The 14,855-nt window shown below is 41.0% G+C and overlaps 1 pseudogene; it reads right to left on the minus strand.

Moving 5' to 3' along the window:
* Window positions 1–157: 157 nt before the first annotated feature.
* LOC115134948 (peroxiredoxin-like 2A) lies at window positions 158–14,642 on the minus strand (annotated as a pseudogene).
* Between the last annotated feature and the right edge of the window lie 213 nt (window positions 14,643–14,855).

A 14,855-nucleotide genomic window follows, 5' to 3' on the forward strand; every position in this document is an offset into this window, starting at 1 on the left:
CACGTCACTCATGCCGCATTGCTCAATGTTTACAAATACAATAAGTAGCAGATTGCGGTGCACAGCTACGTAGCTGAAGTTGTGACTATGTAATGGAAACATCTTATGAAGGGGTTCGAATGTATTCTAGAATGTGGGTCCAGAGAAAAGAGAGGAGGATGGTGTGGTGGGTTTATTGTGCTTTGCACCCTGTCTCTCACACACCTGCTTCCTGCCAACCTGGCCATGGTGAGTATGTTGAGGCAGTGTGTGTTTGGATATCAAACCTGCTCCCCTCGTCACCGAGTTTACAGTCAGGTCTTCATTAATAAACACACATTGACCACACACACTCATTCACAGGTATAACATGAAACACATAGCGAAGTTACAAGACTGACTTTACGTACAAAATCCAGATGCAGAGAACCATGCATTCCTCACGTTGAGTTTGACTTCAAAAGTGTAAACACACTAGTTGTAGATATACCGCTCTCCCAAGAGATGAGTAATGTTCAAGTGCAAGCAGTAAGGTCCCTGGTTGACAATACCTTCATTTAACCAGGTAAGTCATGAGAACACATCTTTTACAATAACAACCTGACCAAGACCTTACGCCCACAGAACACTGTCTAATTGGTAAAACTTGGAGTTTCTACATCTAGAGAAAATAGATGGGAATATGGTCCACCTCATCTTCCAATGGGCTTATGAGGTCAGGATATTATAAGCAGTGGAGCTCATCATTCACCTGAGCATTCACATTGCTATTGAGGAAGAGACCGTTCTGATGGGCGGAGCTAGCAATAATAGAAATCATATAAGGTTGGTGCAGGAGAACTACAGATATGAAAAGTGCCTGTTTCAAGTTTAAATGTCATACACAACTCAAAAACACTTGTTGTTGGGATGAAGTTGTTGTGAATGAAACAGGCCTCTATCAGCGTTGGTCTAATGCTACTAAGTTTGTGAACACAAAACTAACCATTATTGCACTGGAACAATTCTCTTGACAGCCTGCAAAACATCTTCATTCTCCACTTTGTTGCCAAACTCCTCCTCCCTGTGCTCCAGAAGAATTCCCTGAGGAAAAAATACAATTTTAAAAAAGGGACCTACGTAATACCAAACAACCTCACAACACAATGTAACAACAATGCTGCTGCTCTTGGACTATACATTTCGGTTAAACTGTGTTTGTATCAATATTGTCCTAGAGGACTTCCTTCCCTTGTCTCTGCTCATGGCCACTGATTACTGAGTTGATAACAGATAGTGTGTGTGTCTCATCTGCAGCACTGGATCCATCATGGTTGAGTCTCTCCCCTCATACATGTGTCGGCAGTTGGAGTCTAAAGGTGTCAGCATGCTTCAGTTCGGCTGGCACCCAGCAGAGTGCTAGCATACTCCCTTAATAGACCTCTGCTTGAAAAACGAGAAAAAAAAGCAGCAATAGTACTGTTTATCAATTTTGAGACACCGTAGCCAGTATACATTACAGTTCCTCAAAATAGTCCGAATTAATCTAACTCAAGAAATCTGTCATTGCAATTTTTTTTAATGAGAGGAGATCTTAGTTAAATGTAAAATTGCACACCTAAAATCTTAGGTGCAGTATTTCAACAACAAAAATTTAATGAAAATGGGTCGTCTCTCGTTGAATGACAAAGACTTAATTGAAGAATCCCTACTGTTGACCAATCACAGACAAAGGGGAGTAGACTTTGGCTTGCCTCAAAAAATTGTGTGCCCGAACAGCCAAAAAAAACCTTACTGAAGTCAAAAATGAACAAAAACGTCACCGTATATGCACAAACTGTTTCGGCTGAGAAGCATGCGGACACCTTAACAGCTCCTGTTAATGATTCCCAGCTGTGGCTGAGCGTAATCCATTGATGCACAGCCCTGTGTGTGGGGTACCTGGTTCCCTGCTCCGATGACAAACACGCCTCCCAGGACGAAGCCCTCCCCCAACATGTTGCCATGGTAACCGGCCTTCCAGGCCCGCATAAAGTTCTGCCACACCCCCAGACGGATGAAGCCCAGCACCCCCATCTTCCTCTGTAGTGGACCATAGAAGTGGTGCTGCAAAGAACACAAGTAAACCAATCAATCAAGAGAAAAGAAAACTCAGGCACAGACAACAGGCATACTATATCTACACATGGTTCAGCTCCTCTCCTTCATAGCAGGCCTGTGTAGAAATCGATTCAAACATGTTCACAGTTCATTTAAGCCAGTGCAGATGAAGGAATGGCGACAAGGAGAGGAAGCCTTTGTTAGACTATTGAGATGTACCAATAGTCAAGTCCGTCTCACCTTCTATAGACTATTGAGATGCACCCATAGAGAGTCGGGGTGTTTCTCAAAATGCATACTACCATGCTCCGAGCACGCATATAGGAGTATGGAAGGTCGGAGTCAAAATCAAAGTATGCGAAACGGAACACGGCGGACACTTCTCTAATGCGTACTCCATTTGTACAGTTGAAGTCGGATGTTTACATACACATTAGCCAAATACATTTAAATTTCTCTGTTTTTCACAATTCCTGACATTTAATCCTAGTAAAGATTCCCTGTCGTAGGTCAGTTAGGATCACCACTTTATTTTAAGAATGTGAAATGTCAAAATAATAGTACAGAGAATAATTTATTTCAGCTTTTATTTCTTTCATCACATTCCCAGTGGGTCAGAAGTTTACATACACTCAATTAGTATTTGGTAGCATTGTTTAACTTGGGTCAAATATTTTGGGTAGCCTTCCACAAGCTTCCCACAATAAGTTGGGTGAATTTTGGCCCATTCCTCCTGACAGAGCTGGTGTAACTGAGTCAGGTTTGTGGGCCTCCTTGCTCACACACACTTTTTCAGTTCTGCCCACAAAATGTCAATAGGATTGAGGTCAGGGCTTTGTGATGGCCACTCCAATACCTTGACTTTGTTGTCCTGAAGCCATTTTGCCACAACTTTGGAAGTATGCTTGTTTTTTTTGTCCATTTGGAAGACCCGTTTGCGACCAAGCTTTAACTTCCTGACTGATGTCTTGACATGTTGCTTCAATATATCCACATAATGTCCCTTCCTCATGATGCCATTTATTTTGTTTAGTGCACCAATCCCTCCTGCAGCAAAGCACCCCCACAACATGATGCTGCCACCCCCGTGCTTCACGGTTGGGGTGGTGTTCTTCGGCTTGCAAGCCCCCATCTTTTTCCTCCAAACATAACGATGGTCATTATGGCCAAACAGTTCTGTTTGTTTCATCAATCCAGAGGACATTTCTCCATGTGCAGTTGCAACCCGTAGTCTGGCTTTTTTATGGCGGTTTTGGAGCAGTGGCTTCTTCCTTGCTGAGCGGCCTTTCAGGTTGTGTCGATATAGGACTCGTTTTACTGTGGATATAGATACTTTTGTACCCGTTTCCTCCAGCATCTTCACAAGGTCCTTTGCTGTTGTTCTGGGATCGATTTGCACTTTTCACAACAAAGTACGTTCATCTCTAGGAGACAGAACACGTCTCCTTCCTGAGCAGTATGACGGCTGCATGGTCCCATGGTGTTTATACTTGCGTACTATTATTTGTACAGATGAATGTGGTACCTTCAGGCATTTGGAAATGGCTCCCAATGATGACCCAGACTTGTGTAGGTCCACAATTTTGGCTGATTTCTTTTGATTTTCCAATGATGTCAAGCAAAGAGGCACTGAATTTGAAGGTAGGCCTTGAAATTCATCCACAGGTACACCTCCAATTGACTCAAATGATGTCAATTAGCCTATCAGAAGCTTCTATGACATGACATCATTTTCTGGAATTTTCCAAGCTGTTTAAAAGGCACAACTGGAACTGTGATATAGTGAATTATAAGTGAAATAATCTGTCTGTAATCAATTGTTGGAAAAAATTAATTGTGTCATGCACAAAGTAGATGTCCTAACCGACTTGCCAAAACTACAGTTTGTTAACAAGAAATTTGTGGAGTGGTTGAAAAATTAGATTTAATGACTCCAACCTAAGTGTATATAAACTTCCGACTTCAACTGTACATATTTTAAAGCATGCATCGATGCAAGCTTCAACGGAAGTATGCAAAGAAATATGACGCAACAACAAAATTATGCAACATTTGTTGAAATCAATGGTGGCCATTATTTGAGCTGAAGCGAGAGAAAATACACTTCGACTTCGGAATGAATTGTTGCCTATTCACATCTCATAAAGTATTGTCGTCAGGCAACATACTTTATCTTAATACGTTAATGAATACATGCGGTGTTCATTTTGGCATGTTTACCTGCCTACGTACCGGAGATCACAAGCCCATAATAAGTCATAGGGCTAACTGGCAAGCTAATCACAAAGAATTAACATAATATTTGTTTTAGGTCATTATCTGGTTAGCTACATTATTACGAAGCACATATAGATAGCTGATATTTATGAGGTAAACGGTTGCTTTGTGTATATCTTGTTTTGTCATTGTTGTCCTGGCTGGAAGATGGATCATTGAATGGGTAGGTTAGCCATAGGGCTAACTGGCTAGCTAGCCACAAAGAATTGGTAGCTGCTACCCACAATTTTTTTTTTTACATCTACTGTGCATAACATTAGTTTTCGGTCATTTTTGTCTGTTTAACTAGCTGGATAGCTAGATTATTCAGATTCACTTATGCCTAGCTGATAGTTGTGAAGTAAAACATTTTCTTTGTGTAGATCTTGTTTTGCCTATTGTTGCCATTGTCCTGACCTGGAAGAAGGTTCAGTGAATGAGGAGATTCAGCGTGAGATAATACAGTAGGAATGTACCAGTGCTTCTCAAATGTATAATTTTATGCATTCTCCACATTCTCGTCCTCACAAGAACATACTCAAGAGAACATGGTGCACTTGTAGCATGATAGTGTGGAGCACGATAGTATGCATACTGAGAAACACCCAGGGCCTCACCTTCTCGTCTACATAGATGTCCCCAGCGAAGTGTGGTCGGAAGTCCTGGATCTCCGTGCCGATGTTCTCCTTCACCACGGCAACTAGAGGGACCCCGAGATCCTCAAGCTGGGTCTTCAGAGAGGACAGCTCGGAAGCTTCCTACACACACACAATTAGTACAATTTCATTAATAGGATGGGGTCTTGTTTATTCTCCTGATGCATACAGCGGAATCTACACGACAACAATATATGGTGTGGAATATAGACTTGAATTAAGACCATTTCGGATGAACTTTCCCTGTAAGTAAAAAAGCTGACTATACTGTATAGTATCAGTGACATCACCTCTCTGCACAAAAATCATCCGGGCCGTCGTACAGCCATGACTACTGCTCCCGTCTTCTCCCACAGAGCTTTGGCCTTTATGGTGTTCTCATCTGCAGGACACACACATATACACAGGTCATGCATTGGTACCTGGGCTCTGCAGTGTGACAATTTTGGTCACATATGCGCCTAAATATTTTGCTGTTCGACCTGGATAAAAACTATTCTTGGCGCACCAGGGTGCCTAGACCATTTTTTTAATCACCCAGATAATAATTGTAATAATTAGGCTTCGCTCTACCGTTGTTTCAGAGTGTCGCAGAAAAAAAGCGAGCAGATATTCATTAGCATATTATGGATCACAAAATGCCTTGCTCAGAGCTATGAAAAAGATATTCAGAGTTCTGTAAACTCTGTTTGAAATTTCAAATCTTAACAGCTGCCATGTTGGCTCCAAAGGCTCTAACCTTGCTACATTCTAGTATGAATGTAAAACAGAATGTCATTGTCATACTGTAGAACGTTTGGTGCCAATATGATCGACAGTTTTCTGCACTTTCCGGCCCTGCCCAGCGGGTGAACCAGGGCCCTCGTACCGTCTCCAGTGGAGCGGAGGTCTGCGTCCTCCAGGTACTCCAGCGAGGCCTGGGCAGCCTTGGTCAGACACAAGTCAGTGTTGGCCAGGAAGATTCCAACGATGGCAACTCCTAAGGTCCCCAGACCCAGAGACCACATCCCCAGCTCCACCTCGAGGCTGGAGGACAACACTGCAGCCAAAAAAATAGACAAACATGATTATCAGAGTGATTTATTGTTCTTAGGGAAGGTGAAACTTTAAGAGGAACCAGAGCCTAGAGAATAGGGCCGATCTTCTTACTCGGTCATGCCACACATACATGTCTAATGATTTCTGGTACTGTTAGATAACGGAACCTTACTGTTAGCGAGAGGCAACATTCTTAGGCATGGGTTAGGGGGTGGGAAGGTTAGGGTCACTGATATAGGCCATAAGATAAGTAAAGGGAACTAGCCTATAACAAACTCCATGCAATGTGTCACTAGAGCGAGATAATGTAATGCTCCTTGCCTGATTTGGGCTTGTTAGGGTCAGGGCTGGATGACGCTGTGCTGAGGTGAAAGGCTTTTAGACAAGGAAGTCTGGCTGTAGGGTTGGTAGAGGGCTGGCTGTTGTGAATGGCACCCCCCAGAGGCAGGTAAGAGATGTGCAGAGTCTGAGATAGCCTCCATCTGGCCCTTAGGGCTTTAGCGGAGTGTCTGGAGAGGGACTGTGCCAGGGCCATGGTGACTGTATAAACACAACCCATCAGAACTTTCTCTGACTCTTATAAAACAGACTTTCTCTGAAGAGACAACAAGAAAAACAAAAGCCTTTATCGTGAGCGTGAAATCACTGGCGTTTGAAAGATGGCATGGGCACATGCAACTACTGTTAGGAAGTAGTGACCGATGTTCAAACAGTAGGCTAAAAACAATGTTTTTGTTTATCTTTTCAGAGACAGCCTAGGTAGGGCTCGCACAATTACCATATAACCGTGAGTTATGGATGAAGACCATCATGAAAATAAATTAACCTTCCTAACCCCCAAAAAATCTATAAAAATACAAACAGCTGACTGAAAAGTGTGACATGTTGAATGGTAAACTGATGGGTACACTTACTGGCTGCGTGGTATTGTGATGCAATAATTGACATGTTAATATAGAATGTTAAAGGTTGACTCAGCGAAATGACATTGCCATGAGCAGCACTGCAGATATTGAGATGAGCGAGATGCAAGACTTCACTCTCAGTCACACACAGTATCTGTGCATGTGCACGGGTTCGTGTCACGCTGTCACAGCGTGGAAGCCAGGGCACCAAAACGGGGGAGAAGTTGAGCCTCGCGCTTCAACCCTCTTAGTTGTAGCGGAAATTGACCCACTATGCTGTTTACTTTCTGGGTCTACATCATATTGCTGAGTTCACCTTTAACTGATGTGGCTCGTGCAATGGAATTTATTTATGGTAATGTCAGTTAAGTTGAATCAACAAATCACAGCACAAATTCCAACTTCTACTTCCTGCTTTGCGCCTCGCAATGGCCACCAGTCCACCCATTATGCCATCATTTGGCTTGTTCGACATTGCAGCCGAAGGTACAGATAACTGCCGCCTTACGGATCTACAAAGAATCTTGCATCATAATGAACTACTCATTATTATTTGGAGATCAGTCAGTCAGTCACAATTTAACCATGATACATTGTGATTTTGATCCTCTCCAACACAGCCAACGACTTGAATGGGGTTGCCCATTATATTTCTATGGCTGCACGTGCAGACAGGAGCAGAGGAGAAAAACATGCATCCTTTTTCATTTGGCTAATTGAACGGTTATTATGGTGACCAAGGTCATCGATGCTGTAAAGAGGTCAATGGACCGCAGACCTCGGGGATAAAAGGATGCTGGATTGGCGCACATTCAACAATTCTGATCTAACAAAGTGGATATTAGGGTTTTTTAAAACTGTAATGCAGGTAATTGGTGAGGGTGACATGAACGTGTATTGGGGTTGACATTAAAGATCAACCGATTATTGGAGGAACAAAAAAAAGCCGATACCGATTAAATCGGACGACTTAAAAATAATTTTAAAAATGTATTTGTAATAATGACAATTACAACAATACTGAATGAACACTTATTTTAATTTAATATAATACATCAATAAAATCAATTTAGCCTCAAGTAAATAATGAAACATGTTCATGGTTTAAATAATACAAAAACAAAGTGTTGGAGAAGAGTGCAATATGTGCCATGTAAAAAAGCTAACGTTTAAGTTCCTTGCTCAGAACATGAGAACATATGAAAGCTGGTGGTTCCTTTTAACATCAGACTTTAATATTTCAAGGTAAGAGGTTTTAGGTTGTAGTATTTATAGGACTATTTCTCTCTATACCATTTGTATTTCATTAACCTTTGACTATTGGATGTTCTTATAGGCACTTTAGTATTGCCAGTGTAACAGTATAGCTTCTGTCCCTCTCCTCGCCCCTACCTGGGCTCGAACCAAGAACACATCAACAACAGCCACCCTTAAAGCATCGTTACCCATCGCTCCACAAAAGCCGCAGCCCTTGCAGAGCAAGGGGAACAACTACTCCAAGTCTCAGAGCGAGTAACGTTTGAAATGCTATTAGCACGCACCCCGCTAACTAGCTAGCCATTTCACATTCGTTACACCAGCCTAATCTCGGGAGTTGATAGGCTTGAAGTCATAAACAGCGCAATGCTTGAAGCACATAGACTTAATTATAACATAATAACATACAGAAATATGAGCCATTGGTCATTAATATGGTCAAATCCGGAAACTATCATTTTGAAAATAAATGTTTATTCTTTCAGTGAAATACGGAACCGTTCTGTATTTTATCTAACGGGTGGCATCCCTAAGTCTAAATATTGCTGTTACATTGTACAACCTTCAATGTTATGTCATAATTACGTAAAATTCTGGCAAATTAGTTCGCAACGAGCCAGGCGGCCCAAACTGCTGCATATACCCTGACTCTGCGTGCAATGAACGCAAGAGACGTGACACAATTTCACCTGGTTAATATTGCCTGCTAACCTGGATTTCTTTTAGCTAAATATGCAGTTTTAAAAATATATACTTGTGTATTGATTTTAAGAAAGGCATTGATGTTTATGGTTAGGTACACGTTGGAGCAACGACAGTCCTTTTTCGCAAATGCGCACCACATCGATTATATGCAACTAAGGACACGCTAGATAAACTAGTAATATCATCAACCATGTGTAGTTAACTAGTGATTATGATTGATTGTTTTTTATAGGATAAGTTTATTGCTAGCTAGCAACCTACCTTGGCTTCTTACTGCATTTGCGTAACATGCAGACTCCTCGTGGAGTGCAATGAGAGGCAGGTGGTTAGAGCGTTGGACTAGTTCACTGTAAGGTTACAAGATTGAATCCCCGAGCTGACAAGGTCCAAATCTGTCGTTCTGCCCCTGAACAAGGCAGTTAACCCACCGTTCCTAGGCAGTCATTGAAAATAAGAATGTGTTCTTAATTAACTGTCTTGCCTGGGTAAATAAAGTTTAAAAAATAATAAATAACACACAAAAAAAAAAAGAATCTGCCAAATCGGTGTCCAAAAATACCGATTTCCGATTGTTATGAAAACTTGAAATCAGCCCTAATTAATCGGCCATTCCGATTAATCGGTCGACCTCTAGTTGACATCCATACACGCATTATACTCAATATAGTGTGAAATACACATATAAACAATAGCTTAAATGAGGAGAGTCGCGATCTTTCCCACACGCGTTTCTATGGCATTTCCAATGTTCTGGTCGAGTTCCATTAACCTCTTTACCTCATCTTTTACCGTCATCCAAAATTCAATGACTGTCACAGTCCTAAGCCTGGGGCATGTAGTTTAAATGTGTACAGTGGGCTGTTGACTAAGAAAAGGAAGAACTACACTTTCACTGTGTGTAAAACTTTCACTCTGGTCAGTATTGTCTGGGTGGGTCAGTTCAGGAGAGTAAAGTATATTATAGTTCAGTACATTATATGTTACTCAACTCTAGTGTGCTGTACTGTGTATTGCACTAAACGCTACTCTATTCTTCTGCACAGTTCAGGACTGTACTCAACTTTTTTTTACTGTACTGTGCCATCCACACTTGTGAAACATAGACGTCTACGATTGCTTCAAATTTGGTCCGGTCTGAACCAAAAACAACTTATGTGGACGTTGAAGCCAAGGCCAGGGCAGACTGACCATGTTTCAACGTCCATGGATGTCCGGTGTCGGTCGGTACGGATGCTGGTTACAGTAAATGGAAAGAGAGGGGGCTCTTGGGTAGATGTCAGTAAGAGACGAGAGATGTGACATTAACTAGAGAGGCAGAGAGAGAGGGATGGGTTGTCCAGGCTGTTTTCAATCTTACTTTGACCACCACACAACAGAAAGATTGAGAAGGGAAAAAAACACAGTTATAATTTAAATATACAGTGGGGCAAAAAAGTATTTAGTAAGCCACCAATTGTGCAAGTTCTCCCACTTAAAAAGATGAGAGAGGCCTGTAATTTTCATCATAGGTACACTTCAACTATGACAGACAAAATTAGAAAATAAAATCCAGAAAATCACATTGTAGGATTTTTAATGAATGTATTTGCAAATTATGGTGGAAAATAAGTATTTGGTCAATAACAAAAGTTTATCTCAATACTTCGTTATATACCCTTTGTTGGCAATGACAGAGGTCAAACGTTTTCTGTAAGTCTTCACAAGGTTTTCACACACTGTTGCTGGTATTTTGGCCCATTCCTCCATGCAGATCTCCTCTAGAGCAGTGATGTTTTGGGGATGTTGCTGGGCAACACGTACTTTCAACTCACTCCAAAGATTTTCTTTGGGGTTGAGATCTGGAAACTGACTAGGCCACTCCAGGACCTTGAAATGCTTCTTACGAAGCCACTCCTTCGTTGCCCGGGCGGTGTGTTTGGGATCATTGTCATGCTGAAAGACCCAGCCACGTTTCATCTTCAATGCCGTTGCTGATGGAAGGAGGTTTTCACTCAAAATCTCACGATATATGGCCCCATTCATTCTTTCCTTCACACGGATCAGTCGTCCTGGTCCCTTTGCAGAAAAACAGCCCCAAAGCATGATGTTTCCACCCCCATGCTTCACAGTAGGTATGGTGTTCTTTGGATGCAACTCAGCATTCTTTGTCCTCCAAACACGACGAGTTCAGTTTTTACCAAAAAGTTATATTTTGGTTTCATCTGACCATATGACATTCTCCCAATCTTCTTCTGGATCATCCAAATGCTCTCTAGCAAACTTCAGATGGGCCTGGACATGTACTGGCTTAAGCAGGGGGACACGTCTGGCACTGCAGGATTTGAGTCCCTGGCGGCGTAGTGTGTTACTGATGGTAGGCTTTGTTACTTTGGTCCCAGCTCTCTGCAGGTCATTCACTAGGTCCCCCCGTGTGGTTCTGGGATTTTTGCTCACCGTTCTTGTGATCATTTTGACCCCACGGGGTGAGATCTTGCGTGGAGCCCCAGATCAAGGGAGATTATCAGTGGTCTTGTATGTCTTCCATTTCCTAATAATTGCTCCCACAGTTGATTTCTTCAAACCAAGCTGCTTACCTATTGTAGATTCAGTTGTCCCAGCCTGGTGCAGGTCTACAATTTTGTTTCTGGTGTCCTTTGACAGCTCTTTGGTCTTGGCCATAGTGGAGTTTGGAGTGTGACTGTTTGAGGTTGTGGACAGGTGTCTTTTATACTGATAACAAGTTCAAACAGGTGCCATTAATACAGGTAACAAGTGGAGGACAGAGGAGCCTCTTATAGAAGAAGTTACAGGTCTGTGAGAGCCAGAAATCTTGCTTGCTTGTAGGTGACCAAATACTTATTTTCCACCATATTTTGCAAATAAATTCATTAAAAATCCTACAATGTGATTTTCTGGATTTTGTTTCTCATTTTGTCTGTCATAGTTGAAGTGTACCTATGATGAAAATTACAGGCCTCATCTTTTTAAGTGGGAGAACTTGCACAATTTGTGGCTGACTAAATACTTTTTTGCCCCACTGTAACAGTATGCCAGTGGAAGGAAGGGCTGTAGCAGGTGACCCAACTATGGTTTGTGACAACTATGATTTCTCATTGTAGCAATTCAATTGCAGTAATTCCATTAGTTAAAAAAAAATCCATGACCAATTTGGTTAAACCAAATAGATATCAGTAAAAACACTAATTGATAGGTCTACCTTCACTTGTTATTTCTGTTAACTTTCATTATTGTCCCTCATGAGGGAGAGAAATGAGAAAATATCAAATATGAGTGGGTTTTTGGTAACGGAATTTCAAGGCACAGGGCAATGTTTCTTAAACTTCCACAATGCAAATAATTTATCCAAACGAAATATAAGTGTTGATATTAGTTGGCAGGGGTCTTTACTTCAACATATTGATGTACAGAGATGGGTAAGCTGACAACATCACGCTTCAATGGGGCAGAAGTCTGTGCGTTGTTGTGGTTCTGGACGGTCAGACAGCTAGCAACAATGACAAAATGCCATGCCTGTCATTTAAGCTGTTGTTTACTTACATGACTATTCCCACATGTGGGGAATAGTAACTCCTTTCAGCTTGTTTAATCTTGTTCTTGATACCATGTCTTGTTTTTAGGTGTTTTGAATGATTTTATGTCAATGCTAATATGGCAACAACAGAAGAATCTAGCTACCAACAACTAACAATGTATTTGAGCAACAACAAGTGGCTCATTATGCAAATGTCTTTGTAAATATAATTTACATGTTGCAAAAAATCTAACCAACCCAGTCTGTTTTGCCCCATAGTTGCGCACGTGTTGGGTTTTGTTGCTAAACAACAAACCTGTCTATTTCCAAAACATTTTAAGACTTTTTCTGATAGATGTTTTAGCCAGAAATCAAAGTCGTTGCTTATTCCTTAGAAAATGGTTGAAATGTTTTATTTATCAAATATATAATCTCTTAGCTTTCATTTGTCACCAGATTTAACATTCTCCTATGTACTTCACATGTTGGTGCTCATGGGTCCTTTTGGAAATGACCTTAGGCATTGTTTAATGAATGACAGCAAACCTGTTTGTCTACATTACATTTCCTCAGGAAACTGATGGGCGTGACTAAGTAACAAACATATGAACTGCTCCGTTTGTTGTGACTTATCTTTCCACCATCAAACTGTACTGTGGTTATAAAGTTACGGGTGTGACACACACTTGAGCACACACACACAAGCTTGAACGCACACACCCTAATGTCTCAGACGATAGCTTACATGGCTAATCCTTCTTCCCCTTGTATTAGCAAGAGGGGCCTTAACATACAATGTTAGACAGTACACAGTGAATCATCAGTATAGTCAATTGAGGATAATTATTATTAGTCTATATGAACATGAACAAAATACTGTTACTGTATTGTCAGGGCTTACTTAGATGTGGATTTTTCAAGATGTGGATTTTTCAAGATATGAATCATTCGGGTATTTTCCATTTTCTCTGAACAAGACAGTCTGAATGGTCCACCAAATGCTTAGGCCTACATGCATGAAATATATGTGAAACCAAACTTAACACAAACCTACACGTATGGTCATTCTAAAAAATACTAAAATTCCATTTTCAAACATCGATTCATTTATCAAACAATCACCCACTGAAGGTGTGCACTCATTTCCCTCAAGTTCAGCTCATTCAGTCCCAAATACTCTGTTCTGCACTTCACTGTGACTTGACTAACTACTGCAGTGTGACTTTCCCTTCCCAGAGTGAGGACAAAGGCCTGAAACCTAATGAGAACAACAACCAATAGACTACCTGGCAGCCGCACATGAACTGATTGACTAGATTCCATATAGATAGATAGTGGAAAGGAATGTTTACATTGTAAGCTTAGCTATACTGATTTACACATTGACAATGAGTTGAGAAACGGACTGTTATTATTGACAACGAAAATGTGAGAACATAGGATCGATTATCGTGACAAAGATGAAATGGAAAGTATGCTAGTTACAGATCTGAATATGAACTGAATTCTGCAACTTCTTATTCCTTATCTTAGAGCGCTTATTTCAAATTGAGTGACACAAATGATTAAATGTGGCTTCCCATGCAAACCCTATCCAAGACCATTTTGCAGCGTTCAACTGCCATGCAATTTGACATAGATAGCTTGTCTATGTAACCATATAGCTTCCGTCCCTCTCCTCGCCCCTACCTGGGCTCGAACCAGGAAACCTCAGCACACATCGACAACTGACACCCACGAAGCATCGTTACCCATCGCGTCAGAGCAAGGGGAACAACTACTACTCAGAGCGAGTGACGCGCACCCCGCTAACTAGCTAGCTACACCAATTTGATAAGTAACATTAAGACCCACTAAAATACAGACAATCATGTTGACTGGTAAGTGGCATTATAAAGTGAACTTTACTAGCTAGCTAAATCTATGTTGGCATTCTTTGATTAATGCATTAAATAGGCCAAGTATAAATTAGTAGTAACAATGACACAACGTTAGCTCGTTCACTTTGTAGACTTCACATTTGGGCTAGCTGGCTATCTAGGTTAACGGTAGCTAACTGCGTGATGACGTTAGCTTGCTGATTGAAATAATTCTCGCAACAAAATGTTTAACAATATTTCAAATAATGTATAAAGGAATGATACTCACAAATATTGTGTTGAAGGAGAAGAGTGCAGTTGATGTCTCCGTTCAAAATATCTACATTTGGCGTAGGTGTATCAGTTGATCAAGATAAATGGATTAGTCATTGCAGGGAAACTAATCGCACAAGCTAACACGGACCTTGGACACAAATGAAGTTTATTTTTGTACAATAAAAACAGATTGACAGATTAATTGTTGAGAAAAAAAATTATACACCGAGGAGTAATGTACCGAGAATGTGTGTCGACACACACACACACACACATACCAGAGGTGGTAAATTCTGGTAACAGAGTAATTAGAATGACATGTTCATAGACAAAA

This window comes from Oncorhynchus nerka, linkage group LG10 (assembly GCF_034236695.1).
Source record: "Oncorhynchus nerka isolate Pitt River linkage group LG10, Oner_Uvic_2.0, whole genome shotgun sequence".
In the NCBI taxonomy this organism is placed as follows: Eukaryota; Metazoa; Chordata; class Actinopteri; order Salmoniformes; family Salmonidae; genus Oncorhynchus; species Oncorhynchus nerka.